Here is a 12,540-nt window from a genome sequence, read left to right as displayed (position 1 = left end):
ATAGCACAGGGCTTTGCAGGCTCTGAGGAAATTTGAATGGTTGTAAACAACGATGAGATAAAAGAACAGACTTGCCTTCATTATTAAGAGAATAACTTGGTGAGAATACCAGAATAATTCTCAAACAGCTCCTCCCAATAAAACACAAAGGGTGTTTTTTCCTGTTAGAGTAGGTCGCATCTAAATCACTGGCTTTCACAGTGTGCATTTTCAACACTTCAGTAATTAGTATGGAGAGTTTGTTTAACCACCTTGTTAGTTTAATCAAACATTCGAAAAAGACTGGCAGTGGGAGCTGTCATGGTGTTAGCTCAAAACTCAAACTTTACTCTGACAATGCCACTTGAGGACATCTCAAGGTGCTTTGGAGCAACGTAACAGGTTTCAGGCCTGTCATCACTGGAGATATTCATCCTGGAGTTCAGTTACTGGTGGGGTACCCACAAGGATCTGTTTTGGGGCCACTGCTGTTTGTCATTTTTATAAACGACCTGGATGAGGGCGTAGAAGGGTGGGTTAGTAAATTCGCAGATGACACTAAAGTCAGTGGAGTTGTGCACGGATGTTGCAGGTTACAGAAGGACATAGATACGCTGCAGAGCTGGGCTGAGAGGTGGCAAATGGAGTTTAATGTGGAAAAGTGTGAGGTGATTCACTTTAGAAGGAGTAACAGGATTACAGAGTACTGGGCTAATGGTAAGATTCTTGGTAGTGTAGATGAGCAGAGAGATCTCAGTGTCCATGTACATAGATCCCTGAAAGTTACCACCCAGGTTATAGGGTTGTTAAATAGGCATACATTGTGTTGGCTTTTATTGGTAGAGGGATTGAGTTCTGGAGCCATGAGGTCATGCTGCAGCTGTACAAGATTCTGGTGCACCACACATGGAGTACAGTTCTGGTCGCCGCATTATAGGAAGGATGTGAAAGCTTTTGAAAGGGTGCAGACGCGATTTACCAGGATGTTGCCTGGTATGGAGGGAAGGTCTTATGAGGACTTGAGGCTGTTTTCGTGAGAGAGAAGAAGGTTAAGAGATGACTTAATGGAGCCAAACAAGATAATCAGAAGATTAGATACAGCGGATCTTTTTCCTCAGATAGTGATGGCGAGCCCGATGGGACATAGCTTTAAATTGAGGGGTGATAGATATAGGACAGATGTCAGAGGTAGTTTCTTTACACATCCCTGCCTGCAACAGTTGTAGACTTGCCTACATTAAGGGCATTTAATGATCATTGGACAAACATATGGGTGAGAATGGAATAGTGTGGGTTAGATGGTTTCCCCTGAATGGCCTGTACTGTGCTGTAATGCTCTATGTTCTATGATTTGTCGGTGAGCCATTCCCTGCCGCTCTGTGCCAAATGCATATGTTCTGAGCCACCTTGGAAGAGTAGGTTTCAGTCTAGTGACTGTAATGTGCACTCTCCATCTCCATTGAGTGTTGAGGGTACCTCGGAATCTGAGATGGACACAGCGGATGTCACCATCTTGACACCTCTGCTGGCTGAAGAGGAGAATGAATTTCTTACGAGATGCTCCGAGCACCAGTCGTGAGCTACTGTGTGTTACATACTCTCCATATCAGAGGCAGAGGTAGAAGAACCTGACCCAATGCTAGAATTCCCCGGGAGTAGCTACAAAACTAAGAACCTGCCTATGTTCTCCAGATCAGAGGAGGAGGGATGCAGTGATTGTAACGCAGTCAGCCAGGTGGACCTCATAGAATCTGAGTTCCCTGATTAAGGCTGTTAATCTGGTACAATCAGGGAGCCCTGGCTGACGGATAAGAACAGGAGTGTTAGGGATTTGAGGTTTGTCCTCATGTCCCTGTAAACTGGTTGAACAGTAGGGTATGGAGCCTGGCTTTGCTGCTCCTTTTCCTTGTAAAATTGCTGTTTCTTTGTATACAGCTGTAAATGTTAACTGTGTTTTCGGTAAACGGTTTTGAAAAACTGTTTTGCAACTGTTTAATAAAATAATAAAGAAAGGAGTCTTCGCTGTTTGATCACACAGCATTGCCCTTTGATGTGATGGTCACTGCTTGTCACTCGGGTGTTTCCTTGCTTCCTGGTGGTAGAAACTGAATAAAGATTCGTGCACCTTGTGTATCTCACTGCGTCCCACACCTGCACACACACAACATGGGTGCTGGGGAAAAAATAAGCACTACCGCGGTTAGATGGTAGTGTGGGGAAAGGAATAAGAAAAAAAAAGCAAAAAAAAAATAAACAGGAGTACCAGAGGTTCTGTTCACCCTGAGAGCTGGCTCTGAGGGAGCTGGATTGGTGTCAAGGACTCGCAACGTGTAACTAAAAGGTGACTTGGTGACAGGATATCGGCCTCTGTGGAGTTATTTCAGTGGATGTTTTCAGAGTCTGACATTTGCCAAGCCCTGGGTGAGGGAGTAGGAAGCACACTGCCTGGTAAGGTATTGACATGGAGGAAGTGGCTGTCCATCCTTCAGTTCACGAGGTCTGAGTGGTGCTTGAGGGCTACAGGGAATTTTACCAAGTGGCATATCTGTGCAATGGCACAGTTTAGACAGATGCCCCTCTGAGTCTGAGGGAAGATGGAGGTGAGGCATGGTGGCTCAGTGGTTAGCACTGCTGCCTCACAGCAGTAGGGTCCCAGGTTCGATTCCAGTCTCGGGCAACTGTCTATGTGGAGTTTGCATATGCTCCCTGTGTCTGCGTGGATTTCCTCCGGGTGCTCCTGTTTCCTCCCACAGTCCAAAGATGTGCAGGTCAGGTGAATCAGCCATGGGAAATTGCCTATAGTGTTAGGTCATTAGTCAGAGGGAAATGGGACTGGGTGGGTTACTCTTCGGAGGGTTGGTGTGGACTGGTTGGGCTGAAGGGCCTGTTTCCACACTGTCGGGAATCTAATCTAATAAATGGTTCTCCTCCTGCTGTGGCTGGGTTGAGCGCTGATCTGCATGAGGACCTCAGCTCAGGCCGAAGGAGTCTCAAAGGTGAGCTTCCTGCTGCTGTCCCTGGGGCCTGGACTTGAACCTCCCACAAGGTGGGTTGTTGACTCATGGGGCTAGTTCCTGGCAGGGCTGAGACATCTCGAGGGCCGGCTCAGTGTCCAATAATACTGCAGGCTTGTAAAGATGGCACCCAAACCTTCTGAGACAAGGATTGAGAATATCCTGGTCAACCCGCTCTGTAAGATTTACCAATCACTCAACACTCAGATGCAGCAGTGATATAGACAGGACAAAGATATGAATTGAATTTATTTTTCCCCAGCTCTGTCCGTAAGCAAGGGTTTTGTCGTGTAACATTTCTTATTTATTTCCTTTTGAAATAAGCCGTGGTGGTTGTCTGCTTCTGAAGTCCAGTTTTTTTTTATTTTAAGACCTGCAATTAGGGTTAAAACAAAGGAGGTTTATTCAAACCCTGGGGGATAAGTGCAGCAACATAGTCACACATTCAAACATACAAAGAAGAAAATCAAATAAAGGAAAGAGGTTACAATGAAAACAAAAAATCAGAGGTACTGACATAATTAACATGATTCTTTTCTGAGTTCAGAAAAGTGATAGTTCTTTCGTGCAGAAGCTCAGATGCAGGTGGGGTGCAGCTGTTGCTGAACATGAAGAATTCCTTGTGAAGTTCAGGAACTCAGAGCAAAGTGACAATGCTGTACAGATCCTGGTCCACGCTTCCAGTTAGTATAAGATTTCTTCTGGAGTTCAGTTTTGAAGGAGGTTGAAACTCGAAGCAGGCTGAACTAAGTTTCAAATCCAGCTGGGGTGTCAGCTTGGCAGATTGATTCACTGTTAACAATAAACGATTTCTGTCCAGGCTGAAGTGACGATTCAGAAACTGTGCGACAAAACCCTTCATTCTCAAAGACTGGGAGGTTTGGTTCTGTGATGGGGGTTCTTAGATAAATCAGTTTCAATTTAACAACATAGGATCTATGTAAGAATTATTTTGCGTCTCTCTATTCAGATCATTGTCAATTTGCATGAGATTAAGAATGAGCTATTAACGCCACTTTAGGCATATTGAGTTTTAATAGGACCCCTTTGTTCAGAACTAGCTGGAGAGACAGCTCATTTACTTGGCCTTTGGTATTTTTAGATTGCAAATAATGCAAGATAGTAACGTTCCAAAGAAGGTGAAGCAAGTTCCCTCCTGGTTTCTGCTGAATAGAACATTCCAATAATGTAATCCACTTGGATCCTGTAATTAGCAGCGACCATGTTTTAGTCCAACAGTATTGATTTAAACAAGAGATTATAGCTTCTAAAACAATTTATGATCTCTCTTTCATGTTTTGTGGAGATGACAGGATGTAAGGAGCTGAAAGATGCCTGAACATGAGAGGAAACCTGTTCTAGGCCTGAACAGGAATAAGAACCTCAAACATTCCTTCCACAACACCACGGAGGTTCAATGGAAGGTTCTGCCCCCTAGTGTTTGTGGCAGGTACTGTACAAATATCAACAGCATGGTTTGGCAACTGCTCTCCCTTGGACTGCAAGAAACTACAGAGAGTTGTGAACACAGCCCAGTCCATCACACAAACCAGCCTCCCATCCATTGACTTGTCTATACTGCCCACTGCCTCGGGAAAATAACCAACACAATCAAAGATCCCTCACACCTCTGTTATACTCCCTTCTACCCTCTTCTGTTGGCAGAAAATTGAGAAGTTTGAATACACGAACAAATAGATTCTTCCCTGCTAGTATCAGACTTTTGAACAAACCTCTCAATTGTTAATGCTAATCTCTCTCCCTGCACCTTCTCTGCAGCTGTAACATTGTATGCTGCACTGTATAGCATGCAAAACAATACTTTTCACTGTATCTCAGCACATGTGACAACAATCAATCAATAAACCTGGACCCATTTGCCCTCATAGAGCCATGAGGGTAACTCCAGGGATCCTGAGAGGCCTCAATATAAATGAGGACATTGTGAGGGGGGACCCTGGTTAATGGTGTTGTCTCATTGCCTGCAGGTCACTTTTATTGGGACACAATGACAGGAAGAACCCAGACTGGACGCTGGAGCTGCCTTACATTGGTCTTCTTTATTCAAGTGTATGCAGAGGAGCTAAAGGACAGAGTGACCCTCAGAACAACAATTCAACAGGATCATGATCTGATAGATTGCAGTGTGGTCAGAGTGCGCACCGCTGCTTGGTTCTTAGTTCCTTGCCTTGTCTGTTAGTCAGAGTTAGTCCTCCCTCTGTGCTTGCCCAGAGATGTCTGCACCATCTGCCCACTTGAAGCCTTGTGCCCCCTTGTGGGTGCTGTGTGTACAATAGGTTGGCCATCAGCATGGCTCCTTCTCATTGCTCTTGCTACTCAGTGACCTCTGGGTAGCACTGACCTCCTGAACTCGAAGTGAAAAGATCCACCCACCAATCCATCTCCTATCCCGAGCAGAGGGAGCAGTTAATTTGATGATACATATGCTGCTCTAATCTCCCCCTACCAATTGGTGGCTTCCCTTCTCCAACAAGGGACTCTTACTCACAATATCATGGGAATTAATCTCTGGAAGATGCTGGGATGTCAGATGCTGGTCCTCTCCATGGTTGAGGATCTAAACTCCTCCCCTACTAGATCTTTCTCCATCTCTTCGACCTTCGTTAAAACATGGTGATACCGGCCTGTCCCGACTCCCACACCTCTGACCGGTGCTCACTTATGGTGGTCATGGGCATATCTTTCTTGTTTGTGTGTTTCTCCACATCTGAGTGTTCTGCTGCAGTTTCCAAACCCTCTTCCCTCTGCTCTGTAACAAGCCTGTAGGGTGACGTGATTGCTTTGATTGGGTTCTGAGTTGAGGCTGGACTGCGTACTGCCACTGGTGGTCCCCTGCAGCCTCCTGTTGGATGTATTCTGTGTGTCTGATGCCCCCTCTGATTGTAGCCAGTGGTATTGACTTGCTGCACCCACCCCTCGATTGTACGATCCCAAACCTGGCATAATAGTCAGGCCTGGAGGCCATTCTGCTGTGGAACTGCTATACTACCCTCATCACAAAAGGCCTTTCACTTGATCGTACACTGGTGACCTCCCAGATTCGATACACTGTGCTGAGTGTATTTCAAGCTGGAGCCAATCTCACATAGTTTAGTGATGATCCAGTTCCTGAAAGGGTATCTACTCCACTTTATGGCACTGTTAGAATCCCTACAGTGTAGCAGACCATTCAGCCCATTGAGTCCACACCGACCCTCCAAAGAGCATCCCACCTTGTAACCCTGCAATTTCCAATGGTTAATCCATCTAAATCCACTTATCACCCAGTAACCAAGCTCACCTTCTAGCTCAGTAGCTCTTTATGGGCAATGTTGGTGTCCAGGACAATTTTGGTATTCGATACTAGACCCCATGCTGGTCCCTTCATTAGCTTGGGACAGTCCAGCTCTGGGCTTGGTTGTGGGGATGAGGTTCAGGTCTCTGATTTGTCCAGTCTCCCCTGTGAGGCTCTCCCAACTCCAAGAATCCCGACTGGTCTCTTCAATGTGTGTAGCCATTACTCCTGGCCTATCTCTTGACTGTCCAACGTTGGTATTTAGGATAGTTTGGGAGGGTGTGTTGGTTTAAACTTCAGTCTCGGGAGAGGTGAAATGTGAGACCTACACATTGCGGAGCTGCGAGATGTCTACACGCTCACCTCAGGCCATCAATGAATTTGTTTTCGGCTTGCTGATGGGAGGGATTTACTTTTCTTGCATTATGGGTCAAGTCGAGCACAATGTCAGACCCTCAGCGTGAAGGGGGAGGGGACATAGCAGTGACACAGAGCTGTACAAAAAGACAGCATTAAGGAGAGGACACAAGGAGATTGTTAGTAACAGCAGAGAAACATTATTCAGCACGTGTTAAAACCCAAACCCACGGTAACATGCTAGCAAATAAGTGCGAGCATAATATTTAAAGTGCACATAACTGCCAGGGACCCAGGTTTGATTCCGGTCTTTGGGTGACTCTGTGTGTGTGTGTGGAGTTTGTGCTGGGTGCTCCAGGTTCCTCTCACAGTCCAGAGATGGGCACACTAGGCGCATCAGCCATGATAAATGTGGAGTTTCAGGGATAGACTGCTCTGAAGTACGGTACAGGCTCATAGTATACATAATGGGCCGAATGCCTCTTTCTGCACTGTTGGGATTCCATGAAATAAAATTAAGAACTGGTGTATCAGACATCCTGCTCTCTCTGAGAGCTGACTCTGAGGGAGCTGGATCAGTGTCAAGGTCTGTCCATGTGTAAATAAAGGGGGACTTGGGGACAGGTCACCAGCCTCGGGGCAGTTACTTCCGAGGGACAGCACCACCGTTACATTTTCTCGAAGCTCATCTGCCTCTTTTTGAAAGCGCCACTTCAGAAGGCTGACACAGGACTTTTGGAACTAATTGTCAAAACATCTGGAAGCTTCTAAAGGTGGATTACAACGGACATGTCTCGACAACATCCTTATGAAATGCTGCATTTGCTATTATCGGGACGTATCTCCAAAACAACAAGGACAACTAATCCCTCAGACAGTCTGAATCCCTGCCAGGTAAGCGTGGAGCACAAACCAAACCCAGCACATAGAAGGACAACAGCCTGTGCTGTGTGTGTGGAGAAACCTTTACACTCGGAATAGGCACTGAGCAAGTGCATAAAAAGCTAAGTCAGATCACATGGAACTCAAACTTAGTCTCTCCTACCATCCATTGTATCTTATTAATATTCAGTAAAGCTGAAAATGTGTTGCTGGAAAAGCGCAGCAGGTCAGGCAGCATCCAAGGAGCAGGAGAATTGACGTCTCGGGCATGAGCCCTTCTTCAGGAATCTTCAATAAAGCCTCTCAATGTCCTGAATGTAGACCTCATTTTGCTATGGTGGGAGCAATATCCTGATCCACGGAGGAATATCCTGATCCACGGAGGAATATCCTGATCCACGGAGGCTGGATGCAAGGTGAAGCTCAGTGGAAGCACAGTGCAGCCAGAAAGGGACCAATGGGGTCAGCCAGCCAGTGTGCCAGGAAGCCATGGAGCTCAGCTTGGGTGAGCAGTACACTGTCTGAGCCCAGACAGGACCCTTTCAGACAGCACTGGGTCCCAGGGAGGCTGAGCACGTGTGGAGGTACCATGGCACGGAATCACATGGCAATACAGAGGGCACACAGCGAAGGCACCATTTTGGAACTTTGCCTCATTGGCTCAAGGCAGGTCAGCAGTTGGGAAGAAGGCCCCGCCCACCCTGCCGTAAAGCCCCGCCCACCCTGCCGTAAAGCCCCAGTTGTGATAACAATGGTTCCCTTCTGTTACAACAGCCCGGATACAAATACAAGCTGCTTCAAAATGCAACCCGCACCCCCACAGCCAGTCATTGAGTGTTACTGTCACAGTTAATAGTCACACAAACACTTTCACCTGGACACAGGGAAGGGAGTCACTCTTCTATTAGATGGCTTTAACTGGCTGCAGTCTTTTGTCTGTCCAACTTCAAGGTGGAAAAAGTCTCAAAGTTAAACATCAGCTTCACACCTTTTCAGCGCACCCGGCTGATTGTTGCAATCACTGTCCTCTGTCTCCACTTCCCTCCCTCTGTCCAGTCCCTCCCTGTCCCTCTCACTCCCTCCTACCTCCTGCCTCTCACACTTCCCCAGGGCAATTAGAGTTGGGAAATAAATGCTGGCCCAGTCAGTGACACCCAGAGAAGACAGTAAAACATCAGGCTGTTTGGTCCATTTAGTCTGCTCTCCTATTCGAAAATGGTTGTTATATTTCCCAAACCCACTCTCCTGCCTTCTCCCAATAACCCTTGAATCCCCTTACTAATCAAAAACCTATCTGTCTATCACTGTCTTGAAGTCAGTCAATGACTTGACCTCCACAGCCTTTCCTCAGCAAGAAGTTCCAAAGATTCATAATCCCCCCACCTCCTCTTCTCATCCCTTGTGCCCTTGGGACCTAATCTCTCCTTCTAGTAGAAACATCTTCTCTACATCTAGGTATCTCAGTATTCTGCAAGTTTTAGTCAGATGCCTCCCTCATCCTTCGAAACTCCATGGAGTACAGACCCACAGTCCTCAGCTGCTCCCCATGTATCAAGTCCTTCATCCCTGGGATCATTGTTGCAAACTTTCTCTGGAACACCCTCTAATACCAGCACATCCTCCTTTCAATACTCAGACCAAAACAGCTCACAATATTCCAAACGGGGTCTGACTAGAGTCTTATACAACTGCAGCAGTGCATAGCTTTTGTATCCTCGTCCTCTTGAAATGAACGCGAACGCTGCATTTGCCTTCCTAACTGCCAACTGAACCTGCGTTTTAAATTTGGGTGGCAGGGTGGCACAGTGGTTAGCACTGCTGCCTCACAGCGCCAGAGACCTGGGTTCAATTCCCGCCTCAGGCGACTGACTGTGTGGAGTTTGCACGTTCTCCCCGTGTCTGCGTGGGTTTCCTCCGGGTGCTCCGGTTTCCTCCCACAGTCCAAAGATGTGCAGGTCAGGTGAATTGGCCATGCTAAATTGCCCATAGTGTTAGGTAAGGGGTAAATGTAGGGGTATGGGTGGGTTGCGCTTCGGCGGGGCGGTGTGGACTTGTTGGGCCGAAGGGCCTGTTTCCACACTGTAAGTAATCTAATCTAATCTAATCTAATGCTGAACTACAACTCCCAAGTCCCTTTGCGCTTCAGATTTCCAAAGCCTTTTCTGTTTAGAAAATAGTCTACACCTCACCTCTTCTGACCAAAACGCATAACCTCACACTTTCCCACATTGTACTCCATCTTTGTCAACTCTCCCGCCTCTCAAGTCCTTCTGCAGCATCCCTGCTTCCTCAACACTACCTGTCCCATCACCTAGCTTTGTGTTGTGTGTAAACTTAGTGACAGTGCTCTCAGTTCCTTCGCCCAGATTGTTAATGTAATGTAAATAGTTGTGGTCCCAACACTGACCCCTGTGGGTCTTCGCGAGTCACTGGCTGCCATTCTTAAAAATACCCCTTTATCCCTAATCCTTGCCTTCTGCCAGTCAGCCAATCCTCTAACCATCCCACTGACACCATGAGCTTTAATCTTATTCAGTGGCCTACTGTGGCCACCTTGTCAAAGGTGTTTTGGAAATCCAAATAGATCATGCCCGATGGCTCTCCATTGTCTAACTTGCCCGTTACCTCCTCAAACATTGCTAACAGAGTTGTCAGGCATGACCTTCCCTTGACAAAGCTGTGCTGACTCAGCCCTATTTTACCAAGTGCTCCACTATCTCATCCCTAATAATGGACTCTAAGATCTTACCAACAGACCGAGGTCAGGCTAACTGGGAATAATTTCCTATCCTCTGCCTCCCTCTCTTCTTAAACAGGGGTGTAACATTGGCCATTCTCTGGCACCCTTCCTGACGTCAGTGATTTCTGAAAGATCAGCACCAACGTCTCCACAATCTCCTCAGCTCTCTCATCCAGAACCCTGGGTTGTAGTCCACCTGATCTGCATGATCCGTCACCCTCAGGCCATTCAGCTTGTGCAGTACATTCCCCTTAGTGATGGCCCCTACTCTCATTACTGCTCCCTGACTCTCTTCAAGTTCTGGTCTGCTCCTGGTGTGAAGACTGATGCAAAGTAACCGTTCAGATCCTCTGCCATTTCTTTGTTCCTACAACTACTTCTCCACCCTCATTTTTGGGTGACCCAATGTCCACTATTGTCTCTCGCTTACCTTTTAAATATTAAAAAAAAACTTTTGCAATTTTATTTTATATTAGCTAGCTTACTCTCGCCTTTCATCTTCTGTCACTTATTGTTCTTTGAGTTATCTTCTGGTTTTTAAAAAGCTCTCCCAAACCACCAGAATCCGACTAATCCTCACGACGTTGTATGTGTTTTGTTGTTGTTATGCTGTTCCTGACTTCCCCTGTCAGCCATGGTTGTCTCATCCTCTCATAAGTATGTTTCTTCTTCCTTGGGATGAATTTTTGCTGTGTCTCCCAAATTACCCCCAGAAACTCCTGCCATTGCTGCTCCATTGTCTCCCCCGCTGTTTCCCCTTCCAATCAACTCTGGTCAGCTCCTCCCTCATGTCTTTGTAGTTACCTTTGACTCAATTGTGATACCCTTACATCTGACTCCATTTCTCTCTCTCAAATGGCAGGGTGAACTCTATCGTGTGACGGTCACTCCCCCCTAGAGGTTCCTTCACCCTTGAGAGCAGAGCTGGGCATTTTACAGCCCGTGGGCCATATCCAGCCCTTCGGTCGTTCCTGTCCAGCCCGCATGTGGTCAATCTGAAATTAGAACATAAATGAAAAAGTATTTACGCCATGCATGCAATACAACTGTGTTGCTTTTGTTTTGAAAAGGATGCTTTTTTTATTTAGGTATGGACACACATGTGCGTGCGTGAACAGCTAAAAGTGATGCTTGCTGGCTAGCCCTCAAAATGTCAGCTCAAGTTATGTCATATCCCACAAAATCGCCTGAAACAGTAAACCGTTTTCTGATGGAGAGTTTATTAAGGAGTGCTTGTTGGACGCTGCAGAACTATTTTGCCCAGAGAAAAAGGAAGCATTTGAGAATGTGCCCCTCTCCCAACGCACTGTAACGAGAAGGACTGGGGACATGGCGAGAAATCGGGAGCTTCAGCTGCCAGCACAGAGCGGGCAACTTTGACTTTTTGTCCTTGGCTTTGGATGAGAGCTGCGACGTACGTGACACAGCCCAGTTACTCAGCTTCGTTCGTGGGATAACTACGGACTTTAAAATCACGGAGGAGCTGGCAGCCATGCAGTCAATGAAAGGAACAACAACTGGTAATGATTTGTTCACCGAGGTAAACACATGTTTGGACACGTTGGGACTAAAATGGGACAAGCTGGCGGGTGTGACAACGGATGGTTGTCCAAATCTAACGGGAAAAAATGTTGGACTCTTAAAGAGAATAACGTGACAGAAATTGACCCTGAACAGAAATTGGTATTTTTGCATTGTATTATACATCAGGAAGTGTTGTGTAAGTCAGTGTTAAAAATTAACCATGTGGTTAATGTTGTAACTAAAATAGTTAACTTCATCAGAGCAAGAGCTTTGAATCACAGGCAGTTTCTTACACTTTTTGAGGAAAATGAGACTGAACATTGTGACATAGGCTACCACACAGCTGTCAGGTGGCTCAGCCTGGGCTAAATGCTGAAAAGTGTATGGGACCTGAGAGAAGAGATTCAAGATTTCTGTGTGAAGAAAGGGAATGGCATTCCACAGCTTTCAGATGCAGACTGGATTGTAGACCTTGGTTTTGCTGTTGATGGGACTGCACTTATGAATGAACTAAATGTGAAACTGCAGTGCAAGGACCTTTTTGTGTATGAAATGTACAACTTGATGAAGGCTTTTATGAGAAAGTTGCAGCTTCTCTCAAGCCAAATTGAAGACAATATTCTCACCCACTTGCCAACACTGAAGGAAGCCACACCTTCAGCTGATCACCCTCACAGGTACTTATCTATGTTAGAGGCACTGCATGGTGAATTTCCAAGGCGATTTCAAGACTTTAAAATGGTTGAGAA

This window comes from Chiloscyllium punctatum, chromosome 49, assembly GCF_047496795.1.
Source record: "Chiloscyllium punctatum isolate Juve2018m chromosome 49, sChiPun1.3, whole genome shotgun sequence".
Classification (NCBI taxonomy): Eukaryota; Metazoa; Chordata; class Chondrichthyes; order Orectolobiformes; family Hemiscylliidae; genus Chiloscyllium; species Chiloscyllium punctatum.
Note: the sequence above shows the minus strand (reverse complement) of the source record.